Consider the following 8,218-nt stretch of genomic DNA (forward strand, 5'->3'; position numbering starts at 1 on the left):
GCGGGGGCAGGGCCAGCCTCACCTCTCGGTGGCCCCGGCGTGGCCCCGGGGGCGACCTGGGCCTGTCCGACCCCGCGGCGAGGACCGCCGCTCACCCCGCCAGGCTGCGGTCCCTGCAGCCCGAGGACGCGTCCAGTCCCTTCTTCCCGCCCTGGAAGGCGTCTTCCGGAGGGCAGAGCTCAGCACCTCTCGCCCTAAACTGCTGTCGCACTATCCCCGAAGGCCACGCCGTCCCTTTCCCGAGTGTTTTTGTTTTTTAAACCAGCCCCATTTATCACTGCCAGCCTGACGATCGCCGGACACCAACTGTTGCAAGCTCTTTGATAACTGCTTTTCTGAACTTCTCAGATGCGACTGTTCCTGCCAGGAACTGGTTTAAGAAGCCGAATTAAGAATAAATGTCGAGAAGGTGTTGAAGCTACTGAGCACTCAGATGTTCAAAGGTGAAATGCTTGCGTTTTATTAACTCACCGAAAATTTTAACCAACATTTGTAATAGTGAAGATTTTTAAAAAGAATTTAAAGGGGGTTTTTTGAAAAAAAAAAAGTTACCGCTACCAAGGATGATCATAGACGAAAATCTCAAGCTAGCACATTCAGAACATCTATGTTACATGGAAAAGGGCTTCAGAAAATTTGTTGAGAGAGTCTCAGAAGAAAGCTTAATAATAATTAAAGCAGAGTCTTGGAAAATGATTTAATTTTAGGTATTAGGACAGGAATCTAAATGTTCACTGAAGGAAATTGAAGATGTTTCTTAAAATCGTTAAATCATTGAACATAATATGGATCTTAATTATTAACTGTTACTTTGTAGAGAAAAGTAAGAAGTAAAAAGAAGGAAGGGAAAGAAAGGAGATTTAAAAAAAAAAAAAACCAAAAGAAAAAGGGGGAGAAGAGTTCCCTTTACCAATAGACCCAGTGCCGTAGCTTTCTAGGCTCTTCTCCAGCTTTTGGGTCAAAGATTAGGGCATTGCATCCCAGCTTTTAGATATTTAAATTTCAACTTAATGACTTGGTTTTAACTACCTTAGGAGGTAAAGTCAAGTCGTTAAATACTTAACACCAAAGGTCTCTTTGATATGCTGATTTCTGTTTCTTCAATAACAATGTCTTGGTTCTTGGGACTAAACAAGCAACATTTGGTCATATGGAGATTGGCTTGCCCATCCATAGGGTGAATTAGAAGTCCAGTTGAACAGGAGTCCTTTGAGATGTATGAATCTCAGGATAAGTAACTATCTCTACAGTTCTCAACATTCCACAGCATTTCATTGTCTAAGGTACTGCCAAGTAAACAAGTCATTAAATATTTAGTGGCTTTATATAATTCTATCCTGAGCAGTGAAGGAAAGGGAAATCTCAGGTAGAATATTCCTATAAATTCTTTTCATATAATGGCAGATCATCTTGATTTGCTAACCTTAAATTTCCTGTGTTCACCACTAGATGGTAGATCTGAGTCTTTTGTAACATTTAACCAAGTTTCGGTGACATTTGGAGGAACTGTGTTTCATCAACAATTTCTTTGTTAATTTCATATGGATCATGTCTGAAACAAGAGAATAGCATAACGGGATTTACTTTTATTGCCTATACTACGGTATTTGACACTTTGGGTCATAATAAATGATAGATAACATTTTAAAACATTTCCGAAAACTTAATTGCGTTCATGAGGAACTAAAATGCCTTCCTTTGAAAAGCACAAGGATATATACTGTATGATTTAAAATCACGAAAGATGTGCATCGAGGTTGAGTCTTTTCACTATACTGGGATCCACTTCCTAAACAACATGCCCCTGGAAACTTCATGAACTTTGATAAATGTTGATAGTTGTAGTGGGGCTTCAGGCCTTTTGTTCATAGGGTTGCTAATGAGTTGTGCTTAAAGGAAATCATCAACAACAACAACTATTCGATATTCAAGGTGAGCAAATACTTCAAGAAGCTGGGCTCTGTGAAGGACAATTGTGGCATTAGAGTTGGAAGAAGACTCATCAACAACTTCAGTATATAGATGATTCATCCTTTCTTGACAGAGGAAAACTTGAAGTACTTAGTGCAGAGATCAAATACTTAAGCCTTCAATATGGATTACACCTTAACCTCAAGAAAACGAAAATTCTCACCACTGGGCCAATAGGCAACATTATGTTAGGTGGAGAAAAGATTGAAATCGTCAACAATTTCATTTACTTGGATCCAATATCAAAACCCATGAAAGCAACATTTAAGAGATGGAATGATATATTGTATTGAGGAAATCTGCTTTCAAGGGTCTCTAAAATGTTAATGAGAATGGGATGGAAAATAATGCAGTGACCATGGAAAATAGTTTGGTGTTCATTAGAAAGCTGGGCATAGAAGTATCATTTGATCCAGCAATCACTATGTAAGACCTATGTCCCAAAGAAATAAGAGCTTCCACATAAACGGTCATACACACACTCATGTTTATTATAACATTATTTACATTAACCAAGAGCTTGAAACAGTCCGTCAACAGATGTGAAACATTCACAAAAATGGAGCATTTGCATCACTGAAAAATCATCAATAATTCTTGGAATACTGTACAACATGGATAAACCTAGAAAAATTATACTGAGTGACATAAGTGAGTAACAAAAAGACAGTAACAGAAAGATCAGTCTAGTGGTAAGAAGCTGAGCCACAATCCCAAAAGCATGCGGTTTGAATCCACCAGCTGCTCCTCAGGAGGATGGCCAGTCTTCTCCTGTGTGATTAACTGCCTCTGAAAATGGGGTGGACAGTCAGCTGCAAGTCATTTCTGAATCAAGGGCACACAGCAATAGTTGTAAAATGCTAAGAAGGGTTTACAAACAGAACCAATCTTGGAGAATTAACGAGTATGAGAAGCGAGAGAAAGGGGAGTAAATATAATTGAGTGAAAGGAAAGGCAATCTATAAAAAGGAATTGGTCAGATATTGTAATTATATTAATCGTAATTGTTATAATATCTTTTTAAATGATTGAATTAAAAGCCAATGTGATTTGCACACTTTCACCCCTCAAATTAAAAAAGGTACATTGGTAATTATAGATGTAGCCCTGGACTACTTACTAGTCTCTGCCAAGATACTTAGAAGACAGCTGCCTGGCTTACTGACAGGAGGAGGTCCATGTTTGTTCCCATCCCCAAAAGTAGCCCAGCAGAAGGAAGACATTATCAAACAATATTGTTAATATCACATGCAAGTAAAATCTTGAAGCTATTTTTTTTTTAATGGCTGAGCCATTAAACATCACTGCATTGGGTGGGGTAGGAAGAAGCGGGAATATCCATCCATAGAGAACTGACAGAAACTCAAGTTGGATTCAGAAAAGCTTGTGGCATGAGAGTTGTCATTGTTGATATCAGATGGGTCTTGGCTGAAAATAGAGACTATCAGAAAGACGCTTGTGTTGTATTGACTATACAAAGGTATTTGACTATGTGGATCATATCAAATTATGGATTACACTAAAAAGAATGAGAATTCCAGAGCACTTAAATGTGATTCTAGGAAACCTGCACATAGACCAAAATGCAGTTGTCTAAACAGAACAAGGGAACACTGCATGGTTTAAAATCAGGAAAGGTATGCATCAGGATTATATTGTTTCTCCATACCTAGTCAATATGCTAAGCAAATAATTTGAAAAGATGGACTAGATGAAGAAGAATGTAGTATTAGGGTCAGAGGAAGACTCATCAACAATCTTTGATATTGCAGATGACATATTCTTCCTTGAGAAGAGTGAAGAGGACTGTTGATTGTGGATACAAGTAAGATAAAATTGTTACAACTGCATTCCTTTCCCAGTCTATCATGATGCGGCCCATTGGCCTGATGGTGAAGATTTTTGTGTTCTTTATCTTGAGATGGAATCCTATTGAAGGCTGTAGTCTTTGAACTTTTGCAGCAAATGCCCCAAATTCTCATTTTTGGAAAGCAATGTTGTGTCATCTATATAATGCACGTTGTTGATAGGTCTTCCTCTGATCTTGACATCACATTCTCCTCTGTAAAGTCCAGCTTCTCAAATGATCTGCAGATTAGTAAATAGATGGAAAAGGTATGGAGAAAAGATATATCCCTCATGCACACCTTTCTTGATTCGGAACCATGTGGTGGTCCCTTGCACTGTTCAGACAGCAGCTTCTGGGTTTCTGTATATGTTTCACACTACCACAACTAAGTGTTCTGGGATTACCATTTTTCTCAATGTTAGCCATAGCTTGTTGTGATCCATACAGTCAAATGCCTCTTCATAGTCAATAAAACACAAGTAGACATCTTTGTGATAGCCTCTGCTTTCAGCCAAGATCCATCTGACATCGGCAATGATATCCCTGGTGCCAGAGCCTTGTCAAAATTTTGCTTTTGTTTTTGGCAGTTGTCCATCAATGTACTGTTCTAGTCATGTTTTTCCTAATATTCATCAGTTTTGGTTGCATGTGATATTAATGATATTCAATAATTGCCACATTGTGTTGGGACACCTTTTTTGGGAATGGAAATAAATAATAATCTCTTCTAGTTACTTATCCAGGTATCTGTCCTCCAGGTTTCTTGGCACAATCTGGTGAGCATGTTGAGGGCTGCATCTGTTTGTTGGACTATGTCAGAACAACTTGAACTTGTCCCTTCATTACAATTAGTTCCATGGTAATTACAGCTAAAGCATCAAAAGACTTGTTGCATTGACAAAATCTGCGGCAAAGATTCTCCAAAGTGCTAGAAAAGCAATGGTGTAAGTTGAAAGACAGATGCTCTTGATTCAAGCTATATTTTCATTTGCTTTAGGTGCATATGAAAGTTGGCTGATGCACAGAAAGACTGCAGAATCTGTGCCTTTGAAGAATGGTGCTGGAGAAGAGCACTGAATATCTCATGGACTGACAAAAGAACAAATAAGTCTATCTTGGAGGAAGTGCCACCAAGGTTCTCCTTAAAGGCAAGGATGGTGAAGCTTCATCTCAGATACTTTGGGCATGTTCTCAGGAGGTACCAGCCCTGGAAAAAGAGATCATACAGGGAAAGGTAGAGAGTCAGAGAAGGTGAGGAAGACCCTCCACAAGGGAATGGGGAAAGGAGAAGAGTGGAAATCACTAGCATAACAAAGTTTCATGGGTAGATTGTGGATAGATAGAGGGAATGGGAAAGATTCAATGGGGACTTGAAAAGATGGTGCAATAATAGGCATAGATAAATGGCAATTAATTCTATGGGATACAGGGTATAGGAATAATTGTATGAAACAATGTAAATGAAGGGGTATATGGAACATGATGTATAGGAATGAAACACTAAGTTAATGAATTGTGTGAAAACTCATTTTTAAAATTAAAAGGGGAATGGATTGACACAGTGGCTACTATAATGGAATTGAGCATGATGGAAGTAATGAAGATGGTGCAAGTTTCAAGATCTGCTGTTCATTTACAAGGTTGCTGTGAGTCATAGTTGACTTGACAGTATCTAGCAACAACATAGATTATGCTTTATGATTTTTTTCTTTTGTATGTTTTCTCTCAGCTACCCACATTGCTGTTCCTCCTTCTTTATACCCATACTCCATCCCATAGATACATAACCCAAGCTCTTCCTTCACCCTGTGGATTTGAATCCTAAATTCATCATTTCTCTAACCCCACTACACTTCAGTTTCATCATTGCTAAAATAGGATTAATACTACTAACTTCATCATCAAACTGTTGTAAGGATAAATGAGAATTTTCCACTCTGCCACATAATATTAGTGAATGTTGTTGTTAGGTGCTGTCAAGTCAAATACAATTTATAGCAACCCTGTGAACAACACATCTGAACCTTGTCCTATCCTATGCCAGCCTCATCATTTCCGACACACTTGAGTCCATTGTTGCAGTCACTGTGTCAATCCATCTGGTTGAGGGTCCGAGTTGATTATAACTCATAGCAACACTCACTATAGGACAGAGTAGAACTAACCCATACGTTCCAAGACTGTAAGTGTTTACAGAAGTAGACTACCTTAGCTTTCTTCTGTAGAGCAGCTGGTAGATGCCAAATGCTGAGATTTTCAGTACCAGCCAAGCACTTACCCATTGTACCAGCAGGCTGCCTTCACACATAAATACTACTAAAACCCTTCCAAGAACTCAGCCTCAGCAGATACCATTTTGTCTTGGAATAAAACTCTTGGTATCGTGTCTTATTAAATAAGCATATCCTTACCATAGAAATCCCACTTCCATTAATTTATCCTATAAAAATAATTTCAATAAATACATAATTTATATTACAGAGAGGTTCCATTATAATTATTAAGAATAAATAAAGAAAATAGTTAAATGAGTCATACTGTGCTCATTTGGAGGATTCCAGGTGTCAAGAATGCAATAGGTATAAAATAAAAATGCAAAGTCTGTGCTTGCAGCTATAGAACAAGATCTAAGGGGAGCTCTGGTGGCCTAGTGGCAAGGAGCTGCAACTACAATCCCAGAGGTACATGGTTCGAATCCACCAGATCCTCTGCCGGGAAAAGGAGGGACAATCTCCTCCTGTACCAGTCAGATCTGATTTGACAGTACATGCACACAAAAATAATAAAATTTTAAAAAAGTTTAAAAAAAACAAGATCTAGAATGTATTATAAATGACAGAAGGTGCAAAATTTTTTGTATAGTATATCATAGCTTAGAGTAAAGGTATAACCTAATATCAAGGTCTCTTACGTGCCCCCCAGTCTATAGCCTACACTCAATAAAGGCTGTCAAATAAATTAGTAGGTATGTGTATGTATAGTTGGGAAACTATATGGAAACATAATACACAAAACATTAAAACTTCCTAACTTTGTGGGGATTAAATAATAGAATATTTGTCTTTTCTTATCATTATATATTTGAGTTATTTTACAAAGATTGAATTCTTAATATTATTTTTAAAATCAGGAAAAAAGAGATAACACACATGAAAAGCTCATATCTAAATATTGTCAAATAAATAAGGTAACTTATCAAATGTTAGTAATACTGATAATGTATGGTAAATTATAAGAAAATGTAAAAAATAGAGAACATAAGTTTATTAAAAACTAATAACCTTTAATTTGAACTTCAGCAAATGTTAATTTGTATTTAGCTTCACTATTCAAAATTTAAATCATTATATAGATTAATGGTGTAGCCAATTAGAACTATAAATACATGAAATCTGGTTGTTAACATTTAAAGTGATATTAATTAAAACCTAAAAGGTATGGCGCAATCATATTCATCATAATGTTCTAAAGACACATAAACAGTAAAACTGCATAGAGAATGATGCAAATAAGTGGAATTTTAACTGTAAATGATACATTACCAAATTATGATAGAATTATTTAGTTAAGATTCACTCAACTGAAAGAGAATATAGGAATAGAATATTTTTTCTTTTGAAGTAAAATGTCTTTAACTGTTGTTTTGTTTTGATTTTTTTCATTTTAAAAATAATGAGTGATTTCTCTTTTCCATAAGTCCTAAAAAGTGTATTTCATGCTGTCCTCTATTTGCTATAACACAGTGGCATTTTTTTTTCTTCTGGTTTTTAGGGAAAACACCAGTTTACTATTGTCTGTAGTCACCAGTTAGGTGGATATAAGAAGTAATTTTTTTTAAGTCGCCAGAAAGAAGTTATTTATAGGAAAGTAGCAAATGAAAGGTGTTTCCATGGAAATTTTCTGTCACAATATTTAATGCTTATAAAATGTTTAAAATACATGAGTGCAAAATGAAAGTGTCTAAAACTAAAGTTAACTCCTCAAAGTTTAATTTATATAAGAAAAATTAGATAAAATCACAGAAAGTATTTAAAGTACTCTCACTGAGATTTAGCAGAATACACATTTCAAATGTTACATCTGATCATTTTTCTACCTATCTAATAAAAATAATTCTTCATTACTGAACAATCTCTCTAATTTTACTTTCTTTAACCTTTAAACAAATTGGTTTCTCAGAGACTATGGTGTCAACCAAGCACACAACTATATAACAACCAATGAAATGTCAAAGAACAAGGTATACAATTTGTGGGGGAATTATATCTTCAGGGATAGAAGCTAAACAGACAAAATGAGAAACAAAATTCACGTCTGCTCATTTCTTATACAATGGTCTTTTTATTCTGCCCTTCCTAATCATTTGGCTTATTATTATGGAATAGTCTCATCATCATC

The 8,218-nt window shown here is 36.3% G+C and overlaps 1 pseudogene; it reads right to left on the reverse strand.

The window, feature by feature from the left end:
• Nucleotides 1-8,218, reverse strand: part of LOC102854327 — a 147,484-nt pseudogene that overhangs the window by 110,800 nt on the left and 28,466 nt on the right.

This window comes from Elephantulus edwardii, unplaced genomic scaffold (genome assembly GCF_000299155.1).
Source record: "Elephantulus edwardii isolate Elephantulus edwardi_28Jun2011 unplaced genomic scaffold, EleEdw1.0 scaffold00006, whole genome shotgun sequence".
Lineage (NCBI taxonomy): Eukaryota > Metazoa > Chordata > Mammalia > Macroscelidea > Macroscelididae > Elephantulus > Elephantulus edwardii.